This window comes from Carlito syrichta, unplaced genomic scaffold (assembly GCF_000164805.1).
Source record: "Carlito syrichta isolate Samal-C Ts95f unplaced genomic scaffold, Tarsius_syrichta-2.0.1 Scaffold314760, whole genome shotgun sequence".
In the NCBI taxonomy this organism is placed as follows: Eukaryota; Metazoa; Chordata; class Mammalia; order Primates; family Tarsiidae; genus Carlito; species Carlito syrichta.
Genome location: NW_007258856.1, coordinates 252,780 through 272,048, shown reverse-complemented (window position 1 = coordinate 272,048; position 19,269 = coordinate 252,780).

Genomic DNA, 19,269 nt, shown 5'->3' with positions numbered 1-19,269 from the left:
CCATCACTTTGGGAGAAGGATTGCTTGAGCCTAGGAGTTCAAGACCAGCCTGGGCAACATAGTGAGAACTTGCCTCTTAAAAAAAATTAGCTGGGAGTTGTGTCATGCGCCTGTAGTCCCAGCTACTTGGAAGGCTGAGGCAGAAGGATCATCTGAACCCAAGAGGTTGAGGTTGCGGTGAGCCTCGAGTGTGCCACTGCACTCCAGCCCCTGGGGGACAGAGTGAGACCTTAACTCAAAAAAAAAAAAGAAAAGGCCGGGCTCGGTGGCTCAGCCTGTAATCCCGTGCCTTTGGGAGGCTGAGGTGAGTGGATTGCCTGAGCCCGCGGGTTCGAGACCCGCCTGGGCAGTGAGACCTTATCTCTACAATAAATCAAAAGATCAACCGGGTGTGGTAGCGCATGCCTGTAATTCCGGCTACTCGGAAGGCTGAGGTGGAAGGATCGCCGGAGCCCAGCAGGTCGAGGCTGCGGTGGCCGGGAGCGGCCACTGCACTCCAGTCTGGGCGACAGAGTGAGACTCCAACTCAAAAAAAAGAAAAAAAAAAGAAATCAGTGTGAGAGATAGATGGGGGAGGGGGGAGGGTTTGCTGAACTTTCTTATATCCTTAGTGGAGACAAAGTCACAGTGACCTAATAATTGGCTCCCAGAGACAGCAGCCACGTGGACGAGTTCCCTGTGCAATTTCTTATCTAACACCTCAGCCGGCTCTGGAGACAATTCCAAAACCAAGGTTAAGAGCAGGGAGTTCATGTTTGCTGACATCTATGATGTGCCTGGCCTGGGCTGGACCCTGTGTCTGTTGTCTCAAACTGCAATACCTGAGATTCGTGCGTGCCTTTCCCAGGAGCCTGGTGACAACAGCCCCCACACAGATGTCCCTGACCATATGCCAGGCATAGCTCTAAGCACTGAGATCACTGACTTCCCTCAACAGCTCCACGAGGCGGGTACCATTATTATCACCAACCCCAATTTATTAAGAGAAGACTGATGTACAAAGAGGTGAAGTCACTTGCCCTAGGTCACACAGCGAGGAAGAGCTGATTCCAGCCCAAGTACTCTGGTCTCTTCTCCACATATGCCTATCTAGGGCAGGGCGACCCTTGCCGGAATGTCTTGGACTCTCTGGACTGTCAGCAGCACAATTCTCCCTGCAGCTGACACAAACAGAGAATGTTCCGCTGTTTGGTGATGACTGCCTCCTCTTGTGACCTACAACTACTGCTGTGATATGCCTTGGGCTTATCGATGCCTGGATTCTCCCATTTGGACTCTGTAAGGAAGTGAGTGTATCAGGACTTGGGAAGCAAGACGGCAAAGAGGCCTGGAGACCTGGTTAGAGGAGAAGGCAGGGAAGGTGTGCACTGGGTAGTGGGACCGAGGGAGGCTGGGGAAGTGATGATACAACTCTGAGCCCTAGGTCGCCTAGGGCAGGAGGGTATGTGGTCTACAATGGGCTTCGCTTCCTTTCTATGATTCTCCCTTCGTTGTCATCAAGAAAATCAAGTTTCATTAGAAAGTTGTCTCGTGTTGGCCAGGCACAGTGGCTGACACTTGTGGATCCCAGCACTTTGGGAGGTCAAAGTGGAAGGATTGCTAGAGCCCAGGAGTTCAGGACCAGCCTGGCCAACATAGCGAGACCTTGTCTCCACAAAAATAAAAAATTTAAAAAAATTAGCTGGGCATGGAGGCACCTGCCTGCAGTCCCAATTACTCAGGAGGTTGAGGTGGAAGAATTGTTTGAGCCCGAGAGATGGAGGCTCTCGGAAGGCCGTGACCATACCACTACACTCCAGTCTGGGCAACAGAATGAGACCCCAGTTAAAAAAAACAAAAAGAAAGTAAACACGCAAGAAAGAAAGTCATCCCACATTGAACCCGCAATGCATAACTCTCCCCAGCAGACGTTGACATTCACCAGGTAAGAAGGAAAGATCCAAAGAACTAGCATAGAGTTGGAACTTAGATCAGCTCCCGACTCACTTTGGGAACCATGAAGGGCACTTCTGGGGCCAGAGTCCAGGGGGACAGAGCCAGACATCAGGATGCACTTCAGTGGCCAAGACTGAGTACCTACCCAGGCCAAGGACTGCCCAGGTGCCACCCATCCCTCCCACACGCCTGGCGGGATCACTACTGCCCTCCCAGCCCTCTCTAATCAGGAGCCAGGCAGTCTCTTACAGTTCACCAGATCTGGCCGGCAAAATGCACCCAGTTTGCCACCCTAGAAGCTGACCCCTGTTGCTGAATATTCAGGAAAATTAAGGCCATGGAGGGGATGCCTTGTCAGGGTGGTGACCGAGTTGCCCTTCCTCTGCACCACACAGTGGAAACTCAAACTTCAAAAACTTGGGAATCCAAGCCCGCCCTTTGCCTCCGAACTTTTGGCATTCTTCGCCTCTCATGGAAGTTGCTTTCCACACGGTCCCCAGGGCTTGCCTAGCTGGCTGAGAGCCTCTCACCTCTGTATCTGGAAGTCAGAGGTGAAAGGGCTGAGTCACTGCCTCTGTGCCTTTTAGATGCTCCCTCTGGGCCAGGAAGCTTATTCTCGCCCATTTCCAGCCTCTTTCCCAAGATTGAGGTTTGGATAAGAATCTGTTTCCAGAGCCCAGGGCCTGGCTCTCTCCTGTTGCTGCAATGAGGCCATGCCTCTGTGGGAGCTGAGGCAGCAGGCACAGCCCCCTGGGTAGGAAGATGGGCTGCCTGATGTAAGGAGAGAGCAGAGGGCGGCAGTTGTCCTCCTGGGACCTAGGGTTTGCCTCCCAGGGGCCCACCAATGGCCTTAAGGGGTAAGATTCCTACTACTAGCGTTCACTACTTGAGTTCTGCACTGAGCTCTAAATGTAATCATTACGAGGAAGCCTTTAAGGGTCTGTCTATGAAGACAGACAACGCCATTATCTTCAATGAGGAAACTGAGGCGCCAAGATGTTAAGTAACATGCCTGAGGTTATGTAGATGGTAAGTGGCAGACCCCTTACTGCCACTTACACACATAAGAAGGAAAGATCCAAAGAAGTAGTAGAGAGGCAGGACCTAAATCAGTTCCTGACTCACTTTGGGAGCCACGAGGCACTGCCGGGACTGGAGTCCACAGTGAGGCAGGGCCAGACATCGAGATCCACTTCAGTGGTGGCTCTGGGAATCCACATCATCAACCACAGTGCGGTGCTGCGTCCAGAAGATGAAAAAGGACCGGTAGAATCTGATTTCAGGAGCACCAGGCAAAATTCCAGCCAGAACATAATTCCTCCTTGCTTCTGTTTTCTTTCTGCTTCGTTGTGTGTTTCATACCGCAGAGTGAGCCAAGCCGAAGCCAGGAGTGAAGCATGTCTCTGTCCTGATTAACATTCTCCAGTGGCTCCCTTGCTATTCTCAGGACAAAACTTCTGAGCTGACCTTTTGTATTTTTTCCTGTTTTATTTTATTTTATTTTGAGTCAGAGTCTCACTCTGTTGCCCAGGCTGGAGTGCAATGGCACAACCACAGTTACCACAGTCTCCACCTCCTGAGCTCAGGCAATCCTTCCACCTCAGCCTCCTGAATAGCTGGGACTCCAGGCACACACCACCCCGCCCAGCTGGCTTTTTGATTTATTGTAGAGGTGAGATCTCATCATGTTGTCCAGGGTGGTCTCAAACTCCTGGGCTCAGGCTATCTTCTCATCTCTGCCTTCCAAAGTGCTGGGATTGCAGGTGTGAGCCACCGCACTCAGCTTGAACTCTTGAGTTTTCTTCACTCCCCTGTGTTGTGAACATGTTCATTCTACCCTGTCCTCTTCATGCCTACACAAACTCCTATGCATCCTGCCAGACCTAGGTCAGTCATAAAAGGTGGGGTGGGGCACAAGGCCTGGCATGGAATGACAGCTCAGTCAGTGTGAGCTCACTGCTGGTGCCAAGTGATAGAAACCCAACTCAAGAAGACCACTTAAGTGAAAAATCCAGGAATATGTGACGTCAGGTTTGGCTGGATCAAGGTACTAAAACAATAACATCAGGAATCTGTTCTGACCATCCATATTAGTTGGGAATCTCCAGAGAAAGAGAAGCAATAGGAAAGACAGACAGGAGATATTTTCTTTATTTTAAGGAATTGGCCCACACAATTGTAGGAACCACCAAGTCCAAAATATGCAAGGTAGACTACTAGCCCAAAGTCAGTCTGTTGACAGGATACATCAGTCTATTTTCTATTAAGGATTTCTACAGATTGGATGAGGCCCTCTCACAGCATGGGGGGTAATCACTTAACTTAAATGTTAATCTCATCTTTAAAATGCCTTCATAGTAACCTCTAGATGTGCTTGACCAAATATCTGGGTATCGTGGCCTAGCCAAGTTGACATATAAAGTAAACCAGCACACCATCTCTTGATGCCTGTTTGGCTTCATTCCCAGGTAGGCTCATCCCATATGATGCCAAGATGGCCTCCAGTATTCCCAATTTTATGTACCAGGTAGCGCAGCCCCAGTGGGAAAAGCACACCTCTGTCCTGAGGGTCCCAGCTAAACCCTGAGGATTTACTCTGATTAGTTAATGTGGCCATCCGACTGGCCAGACTGGGTCACATCTCCACCAATGCAGCTAGAGGGTAAGTCAGTCCCCCAATAAAGGTTGGGGTCCAAAAGGAAAATTGGGGTGCTGTCACAGAAGGGGAAATGGATCTGGGCAGGCACAAAGGGGTATCCATGAAGGACCTCTATCCCCAGAAGTGACCTTCCCCCTCCTTCTAGTCTTCCTTTTCCTCTCCTTGTGACCTACCCTGGAAGGAACGCCCAGCCCAGGACACCAGGGTCTCACTCCCTTCGTGTGTGAAACCCTCACTTATGCTGAACTGCCAGGGTGGGGATGAGAAATGGGGAAGTGGGAGGGTCTGGTGTGACCACAGGACCCCTAGGATTAAAATACAGAGGTCCCAACACTTCTCCTCAAATGTCCTGAGAAGTGAAGTAAAATCTGACCTTGACCACATTACTCTTAGTTTATTCCACTATAAAAGGGATATAAATAGAATCTACTTCATAGAACTGTGAGGTTCAAAAGACAGATAAAGTACTTAGAAACAGTTCTTGGCTTGGAAATTAACATCAACGCTTTTACTGCTATGGAAAGAGCAGCTTGGGGCCCACTTAACTCATGAGGGTGAGCTTCCTAAAGGTGGGCTCTGGGGCAGAGGATGGCTCCTTCCCCTGCCTCTGTGCCCCCTGCACATACACCTACAGCAACTGGGGGAGTTCTCTCCCCTCTTCACAGAAATTCCTCTGAGCACCTCCCTTGCTTCCCAATAGACCTCCAGCTGAGTGCATGCATGGTTCTTAATATTCATCTTTGTTAATTTCATCCTGAATGTGTACCCAAGGTAGAGCCAGAAACAGATTTCTTGTCAACTACCTTATGGTAAATAATAAGTGTGTCGGCTTCCCCTTGGCCCAGACCTTACCCCTGGGTGATATAGTAAAAGCCAAAGGGAGCCAGGCTCGGTGGCTCAGCCTGTAATCCCGCGCCTTTGGGAGGCTGAGGTGAGTGGATTGCCTGAGCCCGCGGGTTCGAGGCCCGCCTGGGCAGCGAGACCTCGTCTCTACAATAAATCAAAAAAAATCAGCCAGGCGTGGTAGCACATGCCTGTAATTCCAGCTACTTGGAAGGCTGAGGCGGATGGATCTCTGGAGCCCAGCAGGCGAGGCTGCGGTGGCGGCCGGGAGCAGCCACTGCACTCCAGTCTGGGTGACCAAGTGAGACTCCAACTCAAAACAAACAAACAAAAAAAAAAAAAAAAAAAAAAAGGAAAAATCTCTTACACAAGTGGAAGGATACTCCATAAGCAAGGGACAGAAAACAATGAGTTTTTTCCATTTATGTACAGAAGGTAGACAGCTGTCTTCCCCACCTCCCAAAAGGTGAGAAAAAAACAAAACAATACAAAACCTTGGCTGCTTTCAGCAGGGATGGAAAGAATCTTGGATTCTCATTCTAATCTTTTAGACTGTGAATGCCTAAGGAGAGAATATTCTAGTCTTCCTGGCATCTTGGGGACTTAGCCTAGGGACCTAGACCTGGCCTTTTGGCCCCCTTGGGGAGATAAGAGAAGTTATATTATCCTTTTGTAAAATTGCGATAAAATATATATAACCTAAAACTCACTATCTTAATCATTTTTAAGCATACGGTTCAGTGGTATTATATATGTTCACATTGTTGTGCAACCATTTCCATTGTCCATCTCCAGAGCTCTTCCATCTCGCAAAACTGAAACTCTGCACCCATTAAGCAGTCACTCCATTCTCCCTCCCTCCAGTCCCTAGTCATCACCATTCTACTTTCTGCCTCTATGAATCTGATTTTTATTCTGGTACCTTGCATGCATGGGAAGCATACACTATTTGTTCTTTTGTGACTGGCCTATTTCACTTAGCACAATGTCCTCCAGGCTTATCCGTGTTGTAGTATGTGTCAGGATTCCTTCCTTTTAAGACTGAATGACATTCCATCACTTGTATAAGCCACATTTTGTTTAACCAATCCATTTTTCAAGGGACACTTGGGTTGCTTCTACCTTTTGGCTTTTGTAAGTAGCGCTGCTATGGACATAGGTGTGCAAATATGCCTTCAAGACCTTGCTTCCAATTCTGTTGGGTATAGACCAGAAGTGGAATTGTAGGGTAGGTTGTATTATCCTTTGGAAACAGAACTATTAACTCGACAAATAGTTACAAGTCTAATTCTTATGCTTTGAGAAGGGCAAAGTGCTTCTAAGGAAAGTGTTAGGTTGGTGAGCTGGTGCTATGGAAAAGATGGAAAGAATTGTACAAAGAATAGGTTAGAAAAAGTTTATATAGAAAGCAGATCAGAGAAAAAGGGTGGAACCACCTCTCTAAGATTGGAGAAGGGGCCAGACACTTAAGGAATGTTAGGCGGCAAATGCTTGAGGTTGAAAGTTTTTAAAGCTTCCCTTTTATTGGGGGCAGGTAAACATTCTTGGGTGAGATAACACAGGAGCCATTGTCATGGTGATGAGGTGCCAGTCTGTGTCACATTGGTCACAGGGCTGATCACAATAGATTAGGCCAACTTGGCCCTTTATGACTGGAAGACAGATACTTTGGATAAAAGGGTAATTAGTACAAAGCATGCTTGGGGCTTAAAAGACAATAATCAGTTACTCCCTCCAGGAAACCGGTTTTGTTTCCTGTTTAATGCTTATAAGGTGGGTTGAAGTAAGCTGCTGAAAAGGCATGACATGTTAAAATGACTGCCACTCTGACTAACCTTACTCCATTTTGGCTTTTCACCCTTTCAGAAAATGAAAGCACAGACTTTTTATCTTTATATTATACACATTTCCAAGTCTCAGGGCTTCTTACAGGAGCACTGAGAAATCCGAGAAAGTTCTATTTTCCCACAGTTCACACGTGTACATATAGCATGCTGGTTGCAGGCTGGCAGCAGCAGCCGGTTCTCGGCAAGCAGAGAAGGCAGCCATCCCAGAGGAAGCAGAGTCTCTTCCTCTCTGCCTGTATGGGCACAGCTGACCACTCTGGCCACAGACTCTCCATCAGTCAAGGCCAGCTCAGACTCTATTGTTCAGGTCCCAAAGTACAGTCTGATGCGGCTTCAAATCCTTGACGTGTCCGACAGCTGCAGCCGCCTCAGGCCTGCAGCTTCTAACTCATAGTCTGTGTATGGATTGCAGAGGGGAGGAGGTACGAGTGGGAGGCCTAAATCTCACCATTTAGATTCCCTTTTGGAAAAGGAGTCTAAAGCTTTTTTTTTTTTTTTTTTGAGTTGGAGTCTCACTCGGTTGCCCAGACTAGAGTGCAGTGGCCGCTCCCGGCCACCGCAGCCTCGACCTGCTGGGCTCTAGTGATCCTTCTGCCTCAGCCTTCCAAGTAGCCGGAATTACAGGCATGCGCTACCACGCTCGGCTGATTTTTTGATTTGTTGTAGAGATGAGGTCTCGCTGCCCAGGCGGGTCTCGAACCCGCAGGCTCAGGCAATCCACTCACCTCAGCCTCCCAAAGGCGCGGGATTATAGGCTGAGCCACCGAGCCCGGCTGAGTCCAAAGCTTTTATCAGATTTTCAAAAGTGTCTCTTACCCAAAAGAGGTGAAATCTACTCTCATAAAAGGGTGATGGTTAAGACAAACAGAAACCCTAATAGCAAGGTGTTGGGAACTCCTCAAAGACTATCTGATCTACTTTCTATATAAACTTTTTCTAACCTATTTTTTGTACAATTCTTTCCATCTTTTCCACAGCACTGGATAGCCAACTTAATATTTTCCTTAGAAGCACTTTGCCCTTCTCAGTGCATAAGAATTAGACCTGTAGTTATTTGTCGAGTTAATGGTTCTGTTTCAAAAGGTTAATACAACCTACCCTATAATTCCAATTCTAGTCTGCACCCAACAGAATTGGAAATAGGATCTTAAAGGCATATTTGCACACCCATGTTCATAGCAGCACTACTTGCAATAGCGAAAAGGTAGAAGCAACTCAAGTGTCCCTTGAAAAATGGATCAGTTAAACAAAATGCCCTTATATATACAATGACATGTCATTCAGTCTTAAAAGGAAGGAATCCTTGGGTGTAGGCCCTGCGCTCACCACTGTATATCCAGCAATTAGTGGGTGCCTGGTGCAGAGTAGGTGCTCAATAAATATGCTTCAGCCCATGAATGAAGAATAATCTGTTCAAAACAGACAAGAACATGTATCTCTAATATTGTAAAGGTCCATGAAAAAGTAGAATCAAATTTATAGACATTGATTTGTCACTTATCTAAACACACAGCTGTTATGTCCATGGGTAAACATTACTACTGATCTAGTCACCGTTTATTTATTTATTCATTCATTCATCCATTTAACAAATTTTTTTTAGACTATTTAACTCTGTGCCAGAACCAAAGCTATAGAGACTGAGCCCTCAAGCAACTCTCAGCCTAGTGGGCAGACAGATCTATAAATGCATCATCACAGTGCTGAGTGGTAAGGACAGTGACAGGGACTGTTCTACACAGTACTAGGAGACCCAGGGCAGGGAACTTTATGTCAGCCTGCCTTGGAGAGGGTGAGGGAAGAGTTAACTTGGCAGTGACATTGGAATCCAGTGCTGAAAGCTGAGAAGGTGGTTCTCAGATGACTGGGGGAGTTGGGGTGGTTGTCCCCGCAGAGGGAGGGCACAGCCTCTGGGAAGACCTGTTTTCAGCTTCCATTGCCCAGGACTGGGCACACAACAGGTACTTCCTGAATATGGTTGGCAGATGAACTGCGGCCACCTGGGGGGGGGCGCAGAATCTAGCCAGGATCTCCTTAACTGGAAATTTTAGAGCACTGGCAACCAGCCCCCCATGTCTACCCCATTGTTTTCTAGGACTCCCCTCAGTCACCTCATCCTGGCAGGACTCATTTGTTCACTCACTGCACCCAGAAAATCTCATTCCAGCATCCCACATTTCTACTTTGATTCCCGCTCTCGGTGGGACCATCCCCTTCTTCTTCATCTATACAGACTGGGCCAATTCTCCAGGCCACCTTCCTCCCAACAAAGCTTCCAGCAGGCTACCTCTCCAAGCCCAGCCTACTTCTGTTTTTCTTTTCTTTTTTTTTGGAGTTGGAGTCTCACTCTGTCGCCCAGACTGGAGTGCAGTGGCCGCTCCCGGCCACCGCAGCCTCGACCTGCTGGGCCCCAGCGATCCTTCTGGGCTCCGGCAATCCTTCCGCCTCAGCCTTCCAAGTAGCTGGAACTACAGGTGCGTGCTACCGCACCTGGCTAATTTTTTGATTTATTGTAGAGATGAGGTCTCACCAAGTTGCCCAGGCAGGTCTTGAACCCGCAGGCTCAGGCAATCCACTCACCTCAGCCTCCCAAGGCGCAGGATTCTTTTGTAAATGTCCATTTATCTTGTTTTCCTAGTCAGATTGTAAGCCCCTGGGGGCAGGGCCCATCTGACATTATTCCTTGTCAGGAGACAGTGTGGGAGAGCATGATGGCTCTCAAACTCCAGCCTGCAGCAAAATCTCCTGGAGGGCTCTTTAAAGCAGGTTTTTTAGACTCCGCCCCCAGAGTTCCAGATTCGGTAGGTTTGGGACTGGCCTGAGAATTTTCATACCTAGCAAATTTTCAGGTGATGTTGCTGGTCCAGGGACCACACTTTGAGAACCACTGATACAGCAAGCATGTGGGTTCCAGACCCAGCTGAACCTGGCATCTGATCTAGGCTCTCAAGCTGTGTGCGCTAGGGCAAGTACCTCAGCCTCTCTGGGTCACAGTTTCCTAGGGACACAATAATATTCACTTTGCAGGTTTACAGAGGGACTCAACTGGCACACGGCAGGTGCTTAATGAATGCCCATTACTGGTTGCTTCAGTTACAGCCTGGAGCACCCACTGGCTGAGCTAGGTTATTTCTCCCAATTAGAGGAGCAAGCAGCACCTCAACACTCTGTTCCCCCACTCGGTCCCCCCAAGAGGCTGGTCCCTGGGACAGCAGAGGAATTTTACATGATTTGCCTCCAAAGCACTGGGCTCCCTCGTCTTAACAAAACTTCTCCAGGCTCTGCCTGAGCCCCAGGGGACTCACATCATTAAATAAGAATCTTCTCAAGGGCACTGGCTATAGAAAGAAAGAAAACCTTAGAATGCAATATATTCACCAATCTGAATTTCTAATGAACACATTTTAGCTAAAAGTAGATTTTGGCTGAACATGGGCATGAGGGACACTTCAGCAAGGCTTCCTTAGAGCAGGTCAGCACTGGATTCCGGTTGGGAGGCTCTCGATGTCTCTCGTTCCCAGCTCTCTCTCTCCCTCGCCTCATCCCTCCTTCTCAGGTCTCTGCTTGCTGGGGTGGAGTGCTCCTTCTCTGACCAAGCACCAGAGAAAGGCCTCCCTCTCTCCCAGATCATCACCCTAAGTGAGCTGACTCAGAAACAGAAAACCAAACATTGCATGTTCTCAGTCATTTGTGGGAGCTAAACGGTCACAAAGATAGAAATAATAGACACTGAGGGCACCAGTAAGGACAGAAGAAGGGGAGGGTTAGAGTTTAGAAACGACCTACCGAACACAATGTTCATCATCCGGGAAGTGGGCCACCTGAGACCCAATTCCCACGACTACACAATTTGTCCATGTAACAAATACACATGTACCTCCCAAGTCTAAAATCAATTTTCTAAAAAGTAAAGATTTTAAAAAGAGAGTAGATTGAAAAGATATGTCACAAATTTGAAGAAGAAGAATAAAAAAAGAAAGGTGTCCCTTTTTCCTCCGCTGCAGAGTCAGTCACGGGCACGACCACACTTGTCTCCATTTACACACCAGGTTGTCACCAGTGCACGAACATTGAGTCTGTTCAGGCTGCTATTACAAAATGCCATAGACTGGGTGGCTTATAAACAACAGATATTTATTTTTCAGGAGGTGGGAGTTCAGGATCAAGATGCCAGCATATCTGGTGACCAGTAAGGAACTGCTTCTTAGATAACTGTCTCTTCACTGTCACCTCATGTGATAGAAGGTGTGAGGACACTCTCTGGAGCCTCTTTTATAAGAGTACTAATCTCGACTGGGCTCGGTGGCTCAGACTGTAATCCCAGCACTTTGGGAGCGGATGGCCTGAGCCCCGGGTTCTACACCAGCCCAGGCAACTTGGTAAGACCTCGTTTCTACAGTAAAAATGAAAAAATAGTCAGGCATGGTAGTGTGCACCTATAGTTCGGGCTACTTGGAAGGCTGAGGCGGAAGGATCACCTGAACCCAGCAGGTCAAGGCTGGGGTGGCCATGAGTGTGCCACCACATTCCAGCCTGGGCGACAGAGTGAGACTCCAACTCAAAAAAAAGTTCTAATCTCATTCATGAGAGCCCCACCCTCATGTCATAATCATCTCCCAAAGAAAGACTCACCTCCTAATACCATCACCTTGGGGATTAGGATTTGGGGGAACACAAACATTCACTCCATTGCAACAAGGAAGTCATCTATATACATTATGTAGAGGCTGACACTCAACCAGCTAAGTCTGAATGCTGACAGAGGCCTCACTCTGCAGGCACTGCCTTCCAGACAAGCCCCCCACACCCCATACTCCTTCCAAATGGAGAACTCCCACTCCCCTTTTTGTCTTCCTTATTAACCCCACCCCCACCCAGTCCCACCCCTAAATCTCAGAAGGTTACGCCTACTCAGAACCTGGGCTAATCCTACTCAGAACCTGGGCGCAGCCACTTCCTTTGCTGGTGACCTTGGGCAATGGAGTTTTCATCTCTGCCTTATTCTCACCTGTGTAATGATGATCATATCACCTGCCTTAAAGACAGATGGTGATAAATGGCTTGACACTCAGTAGGAACTCCATTGGTTATTTTTTAAAAAATCAGTGAGTGTCTTGGACTTTCAGACAAGAAGCCATCAGCGGATCTGAAAGTAAAAAAAACTTGACTTGATGTCTACTGTGTGCCAGGCTTTCTCACACTCACAACCCATGGGGGAGAGGTTATTCTGCCCATTTTACAGCTGAGGCTCAGGGAGGTTGACTTGCCCAAGGTCACACAGCTAGTCAAGGGTAGAGCCAGGACCTGAGCTTCCCCAGCATAGAGTTTAGGCTCAGGCAAGGCTCTGCTCACAGGACAGGAGCCGAGGTCCCTCTGGGGAGAGAGGAGGAAGGCGTGGGAAGGAAGGTCAGTGAGCAGCGCCCCACTCCACTGGCCTCCACCCCAACCCTGGCAGGGCCCCAGACCTTGGCAGCTGAGGCCATGCTGTGCCTGCCAGAGGCATCTGTCAGGGGCCAGACTGTGACAGAGAGAGGCATTCTCTTTGGCTAAGCCCTGGTGGAGAGTCTGCTGCAGTGTGGCCTTGGGAGGGGAGAGGTCCAGCCAACACACCTTATGAGATTCCACAGTGCTGGGCCAGACTGTGAGCTGTCCCCAAGCAACTCCCATTTGTCATCCCCTTCTGTCACTAATGGCAGCTGTGAACGAAGCAAGCCACTGCAGGGTCATTTGTGTGCCCACTTTATCCAAGGGGCGAGCCCCCAGGCAGCAGGGCCCCTCACACTAAAGGTCCCCATCTGGCCCTTGACTGATACCAGCAACAGACTAGGCCTTTCTTTGGTTTTGAACATAAAGAGAAGGCAACGTGCACAGACATACAGCATTCTTTGGGACCTGCGCTCCTTCCTCAAGAGCCAAAGTCTTAGAGGCAGGAAAAAAAAAAACCCTCAGTACCCTGGATCCTTCTGGGCAGTGGTTAACAGCATAGACTTTGAAGTCAGGCCTACCTGGGTATGGGTTCTTGCTCTACCAATTCCCAGCTGTGTGACTTAAGGAAAGGGGCTTAACCTCACGGAGTCTCAGATTTTTCTGACAGTTACAACCATCCCAGCTCTGTCCTCTGATGGGCTTAGAGAGGTAGCCTGCTGGAAGCTTAAGGGGGAAAGGTGGCCTAGAGGGTTGAACCAGTCTGTACAGGTGAAGAAGGGGGTACAGTCTGGCTGGGAGTGGAAATCTCAGGGGAAAAGTAGGAGGCTGGGAAGAGATTTTCTGGGTGCAGTGAGTAAACAAATGAATCCTGCTAGGTTGAGGTGACCAAGGGGAGTCCTGGAAAATAATAGGGTGGAGAGAGTGGCTAGATTGCTAGTGCTCTAGAATTTCTAGCTGAGGAGGTCCCCACGTCGATTCTGCTCCCAGGGTTACTGTGAGGTTTAAAACACATAAAGTGTTTGGCATATTCTAAGCACTCAACAATTATTGATGAAATAAAAAAGATAAAATTTTATCTCCCTAACCACTCAATAATCTGTCCTGAATGGTCGGCAGCTGGGGCGAGGGGGAAGGCTTGCTTGAGAACCCCTAAGTGGGTATGTAAGCTGAAGGCCAATGTTTTCTCTGAAGACTGAGGGCATATTTTTTAAAAGGCTGGTGTGGGGGGTGAAGTGAAGGTTGAAAAATTACCTATTGGGTACAATGTTCACTATTTGGGTGATGGGTACGCTAGAAACCCAAACTTCACACTATGCAATATGCATGCTAGAAATCTGCACTAGAACCCTCTAAATATATAGAAATAAAGAATAAAATAAAATAAAAAGATCAGGTACAGTGGCTCATGTCTCTAATCTCAACACTTTGGGAGGCCAGGGAGGGAGAATTGCTTGAGCACAGGAGTTTGAGACCAGCCTAGACAACAGAGCCAGACCTAGTGTCTACAAAAAATTAAAAAATCAACCGGGTGTGGGGGTGTGCACCTGTAGTCCCAGTTACTTGGGAGGCTGAGGCAGGAGGATGGTCTGAGCCCAGGAGGTTGAGGCTGTGGTGATTTGTGCCACTGCACTCCAACAGGGGGGAGAGGGGATGGGGAGACAGAGTGAGACCTCTCCTAAAAAATAAAATAAAATAAAAAAAGAAAGAAGAAGAGGGCTAGGAGAGGTGGCTCAAGCCTGTAATCCTAACACTTTGGGAGGCCGAGGAGAGTGGATTGCCTGAGCCCGTGGGTTCAAGGCCAGCCTGGGCAATTTGGTGAGACCTCGTCTCTACAATAAATCAAAAAATTAACCGTGTGTGGTAATGTGCACCTGTAGTTCTGGCAGGTGGAAGGCTGAGGTGGAAGGATTGCCTGAGGTGGCCGTGAGCACACTACTATACTCCAACTGAGGGGATGGAGTGAGACTCCAACTCAAAAAAAAAAGAGGCTGGCTATGGGGAAGAAGAAAAAGAAGACATGAAATTACACAAAAGAAGACTGTGGGAGGCACAGGATAAACAGGGAATATTAATAAGTTTCTGCTGTGAGGTGTGTGAATTACACCTTTTCCATTTCCACTTAAAGGGTTCAGTAACGCCTGCATTTTTTTTTTTTTCCGAGTCGGAGTCTCATTCTGTCGCCCAGACTGGAGTGCAGTGGCCACTCCCGGCCACCACAGCCTCGACCCGCTGGGCTCCGGCAATCCTTCCGCCTCAGCCTTCCAAGTAGCCGGAATTACAGGCGTGTGCTACCACACCCGGCTGATTTCTTGATTTCTTATGGAGATGAGGTCTTGCTGCCAAGGCGAGTCTTGAACCCGCAGCCTCAGTCAATCCACTCACCTCAGCCTCCCAAGGCGCGGAATTACAGGCTGAGCCACCGAGCCCGGCACGCCTTCATTTTTTAATCAATGTACTGAGAGTTGGCTCTTTAGAGGATGCAGTGAGAGGCTGAGTTTGACCTCAAACGGCCCCACAGTATAAAGCACCTAGGCTATGCATGAGTGTTTTACTGGGTGTTGTCAATGTAGTGAGGGTGATCTTGGGCCAAAACTTAAGTGGACCAGAGCAAGAACGTGATTTAATTTCTATATCAAGCCCCCATTCCCCCAAGCTGGCAGAAAACATAAACCTTGGGCCTCTTCGGAGCTCCCTCCCCACCTCCCTAGTTATTGGTGCCTACAGATGGGACAGATGGTGAGGGTCTGTCTTTTTCCTGTCTCATCCCTCCATGACTGAGGGTCCCCTGCCTCTGTCTGGTGGCCCTGCCCTGGGCAAGGGAAGCTTTCTTCAAAACAACCCCTGTATGGATTTTCTGACACATCTCCACACAGTCTGCCCTTTCTGGATGGCTGTGCCCCAGTCACACCTAACAGGCAGGCATGGAGACTGGGCACAGGCTTCTGTTCTCAAGAACCACATCTCTCTCTGCTTTCGTCCTCCTGACATGGGACAGCATGCAGATGAGAAAGATCAGTTCTCCCTCCCAGTTCCAGCCAAGTCATTGCATCTGTATCACAATCCTCTCTTCACTGATTCCACAGTCTTCCAAGTGCCTCTGTGGACACAAGCTTGAAACACCTGCGCCCAGCTGCTTAGTCATGTGCCTGAAGGAGAGGAGAAAGGAAACATCTTTGCAAGTTTTATCTTCTGCCCTTGTAATACAGTATTCCATGACACAGATCACACCATGGATTTTGTTTTGAAATGGTTCATCTACTCTATGTCACCATTGTCAACATGATGATCCCCCTCTGCCATGGTCACGACACACCCCAGTCAGACAGAGACAGGGCACTAAAGCCAGAACAACGGCAGAGCTGGAAGGGACTTTGCACCTGCCCCTCACCTGCACCCTGCAGGAGGCCACACCTACTCAGTCGCCAGTTAGAGTGCATATCCGGTCTCTGAGATCCAGCCCCAGGTTTTCCAACTTGCCAGGAGGATGACTAGGAACTATCCAAGGGGTGTACCCTTGCTCAGGAGGGTAGAGGGAGGTGGGAAGCACGGGAGACCCAGCACCTCCCCAGAGACACACGGAGCTCTGTGACAGACACCGGTTCTGCTCTGCACCTGTGTTCTGGACGACTTCCCGAGTCAGTAAGCAGAGCCCTACTGCAAGCTCGCCCCGTAGTAGCCCACATCCCACCATATGGACAACGCCATGTTGTTTGTTTTGGCTGTGTTTGTTTGCTGAGCCCTGGGGTTGATTCCAAGATACCAGCCCATACTTCACAGCCTTCTGTGCAAGTCTCCTTGTGCACCTGACTCCACCATTTTCAAAGTGACTCTCCTGCCCAAGTGGTGGGCAGTGAGTAGAGTCCTCGCTATAGAGCTGAGTGCAGCGAAGGGTGGAGCTTGTCTAGCGAAGGGTGAAGCTTGTCCGTAGTCACACAGTAAGTTTGTGCTAGAGATGGCAAACACAGGTCCCCACGACTGCAGACCTAACGCTCTCTTAGTCCCACATGATGCTCCTTGATGGTTCCTTACACTCAGGCTTGGCTTGGGCTGGACTGGACTTGTTTATTTCAAATGGCCCAGGCATAGTGCCTGGCACATGTGAAACTATGCCAGGCACCGTGTGCCTAGGGAGAGAGACCACTGAATGACCCCGATGATTGAGGGGCTGCCATGGGCAGTCACCCAGGGATGAAGTAGCTTGGACCATCTCCCCAGCTTACTAAGCACACTCACACCCATGACCTCGTTTGATCCTCTGGAGTTCATGTTATTACCTTATTATTATTATTGTTATTATTATTCCATTTAGAAATGAGGAAACTGAAGTGTAGAATGGTGACTTACCCCAAAGCACACAACTAGTAGTGGTGGAACCAGGACTGGGAACCCCACTCTTTAAAAATAAATGTATTATGACTACTAAAAAAAAAAGATAGCAAAGCTGAAAGTGTGAAAAATGGAAACTGTAACTGCAAAAGAAAGTATAAAAAAACTTGAAGCCAAGAAACAACAACTAAAAGAAAAAAATCCCCTGGATGACCGTGGCCTGACAACTCATCTCTCTGAACCTCAGTTGTCTCATTTTTATTTTATTTTAAGTTTTGAGTCGGGGTCTCACTCTGTCACCCAGGCTGGAGAGCAGTGGCACGATCACAGCTCACCACAGCCTTGACCTCTTGGGCTCAGGCAGTCCTTCTGCCTCAGCTCCTCCAGTAGCTGGGACTACAGGTGCCTGCCACTACACTCGGATAATTTTTTTTTTTTTTAATTTGTTTTGTAGCGGCAAGGTCTCACTATGTTGCTTAGGCTGGTCTTGAGCTCCTGGGCTCAAGTGATCCTCCTGTCTCAGCCTCCCAAAGTGCTGGGATTACAGGCATGAGTGACTGCTCGCGGCTGTCATCTGATTTTTAAAGAAAGAGAATGACAGTAACGACCACTGCAAGGGTGGCTGATCCATATTGAGTCAGCCCTACCCTAACCCATTTCCAAGTCCGAGCTTCCCTGCAGACTTCATACATACACACTTCAGCATACATAGTTTATATGGCTATAATTATAGGATGCGCATGCTTGTTTCCTAATTTTCACCTGACCCCATCTCATAAACGTTTTCCATTTGGCTGCATGGACTTAGCCACTGCCATTCCGTCAGTTGCATCTCCCCAGGGTCATTAACTCCTGTCTCTGGTGCTGGACATTCATTGCCACCAAGTTCTCACTATTTTGATCTTCACGACTTTGGCTGATGCTGCAAGAAACATCTTTCAGTTTCTCAGAAATTCCTGCAAGTCAGAGGCCTTCAGTCCCAGCTCCTGCTGTCCCCAGGCTGTCACCCAACCCTACCTGCTGTCTACCTCAGGGGCCTGGGCTGAACCAAGGTCTTGAACCCAAGCTGGAGGGCCTCAGAGCAGCCCCAATACAGGCTCACAAGCTTACAGGGCAGAAGGCTGAAGGGTTCTTCTTGAGAACATGTGTTTGTATGCTTCATACTCTTAACTCAGGAAGTTCTTCCTAATCTAACCTAAAAATCCCATTTTGTGTTTTCTACAGACCATATACACTTTTAGGGGCCACAGTCTCATGAGAATCAGGCCAGAAAGTATAGGAAGACACAGCATTGCACAATATCCCCATGTCCGCCAACCCATTAAGCTTGTCCCAGGCCAGGTTGAGAATTTCAGTTCCTCTCCCCTGCGTGGCATCTGTCCGGTTAGTCATTTCTAAGGTGCCTCTTTTTCTTTTCTTTACTTTTTTTTTGAGTTGGAGTCTCACTCTGTCACCCAGGCTGGACTGCAGTGGCAGGCTCACGGCCACCGCAGCCTCGACCTGCTGGGCTCAGGCGATCCTTCTGCCTCACCCTTCCAACTATATAGAACTACAGGCACTCGCTACCATGCCTGGCTAATTTTTTAATTTATTGTAGAGACGAGGGCTCATCGAGTTGCGGGAGTTACGGGTCTCGAACACCTGGGCACAGGCAATCCTCTGGCTTTGGCCTCCCAGAGTGCTGGGATTACAGGCTTGAGCCACTTTTTCGCCTGGGGCTAGCCTCTTCTACTTACTGGCCTGCCAGTCGCTGGAAGGCTGTGACTACTAGAGACATGAGTTAAGAAGATGGGGTGCCATGAGGGGTCTGAGGCGCTGGGTTTGAGTTCTGCTTCCCGCTGGCAGTGAGACCTTGAGTCAGTCCCGTAACTCGCCTCCCTTTGGCTCCCTCGGAACTTCCGTCTCCTCGACAGAAAAACGGAAGAGATTATAACCTGGACTTTGCAGGAGTGTCGGGAGATCCCGCGTGAAGGCGCTGGATACACTGTAAAGTAGCACCTGGGAGGGCCCCGCCCCTGGGACCACTTCTGAAAATTCCCCAGCGTCCCCCAAGGTAGCGTTCGTCACCACTCTTCTCATCCACGTGGGGCGGGAGCTCGTGCCACTCGGTCCCATTGGGATCCTCCGCTCTCACTGTACCCGTCCGCATCACGCACGGGTGAATTCACACGTGGGGCTCCAAACCCGCCCGCTTGGAGCCCACGCGGACCCTCCTCCCCTCTTCTGCCCCCC